Genomic DNA, 1,069 nt, shown 5'->3' with positions numbered 1-1,069 from the left:
TTAGATTTCACGGGTTTTATTCTCAAGGAACAACAGGGAGGACGAGAGCTAATCTGCCACAGCAGACGCTGGGGCACACGAACGGGGACCAGGGAACCGGAACACACTACGGAGGAGAACAAACGGTTAGTCCACGGAAGAGAGCCGGCGGAAATCTTCTAGGAGCGTAAGCTTACCACGAAGCGCTGGGAACCTGACCGGGGAGGGGGCAGTGCGGTCTCAGCCTAGCACACGGTGGAGGAGACGGGTGTCCGTGGGAAGCTGGGGCAGGAGTGGGTCCGAGCAGCACCGGGGGAATCCAAGGGATCAGAACAGCGGGAGGAACCAGAAGATCGTCGGAGGGGTACCTTGGGTCCGGAGAAGCCGACTCAGAGGGAAACCAGTGGAGCACGAGAGGGATCACAGGAGCACGGGAGAACTCGCAGGAGCACGAGAGGAGACGTCTGAGCTCAGGGAGTGAACCTAGGAGACACAGAGGACTGTCTTAGTCTGCGGAAAAGGTAAGTAGGTGAAAAGCCGTGGCTGATTGGTCATACCACAACGGTAACACTCTGGCATCCTCCCGCTGTTCGAGCGCAGTTCTTATAGCGGGGCCCGGTGCTGCTCAACTGCCCACAGGTGTGCGTGCTCCACCCAACAGTCAACCCTGAACACCTGTGGAAGAAGCAGAGATGTCAGAGCCGGCAGCGAGCTGCCCGGCCCTGCCTGCTGAGTCCTGACAATATATATATATATATTCTTATGGTTTTAATGGCTTTCGCGCATATGCAGAGAACAGACAGGAGGACAAGTGCAGGTTATGCAGGGTTTATTTAACGGAGAGAGAGGGGCCAAGGGTAATGTTGGGTGGGCATCCTCGCGGGATGCTGCACTAAGAGTGTGCAGCAACGCTTACCGCTCAAGGGGAAGAAAGCCGCCAGGGAGGTGGTAGAGAGTGGGTCCAATGACGGAGTGTAGCCGTGTTGATGCTGCAACGAGGTGGCGGGGCAGGTCGCGGTGTGACAGGAGGACGGGCCGGTGGAAGGTGGAGCAATCCCGGTGACGAAGTCCAGAGCGATGTGGGACCAGG

The 1,069-nt window shown here is 57.8% G+C and overlaps 1 long non-coding RNA gene across 1 annotated transcript; it reads right to left on the bottom strand.

The window, feature by feature from the left end:
- On the bottom strand, positions 1–332 carry LOC110367093. The gene is made up of 2 exons (XR_004928972.1): positions 177–332; positions 1–106 (listed from the first exon to the last, which is right to left on the bottom strand). It is a non-coding gene; the product is annotated as an uncharacterized LOC110367093 (long non-coding RNA).
- Positions 333–1,069: the final 737 nt, after the last annotated feature.

Source organism: Fundulus heteroclitus, unplaced genomic scaffold (genome assembly GCF_011125445.2).
Source record: "Fundulus heteroclitus isolate FHET01 unplaced genomic scaffold, MU-UCD_Fhet_4.1 scaffold_352, whole genome shotgun sequence".
Lineage (NCBI taxonomy): Eukaryota > Metazoa > Chordata > Actinopteri > Cyprinodontiformes > Fundulidae > Fundulus > Fundulus heteroclitus.
This window is presented reverse-complemented; position numbering and strand designations above follow the sequence as displayed.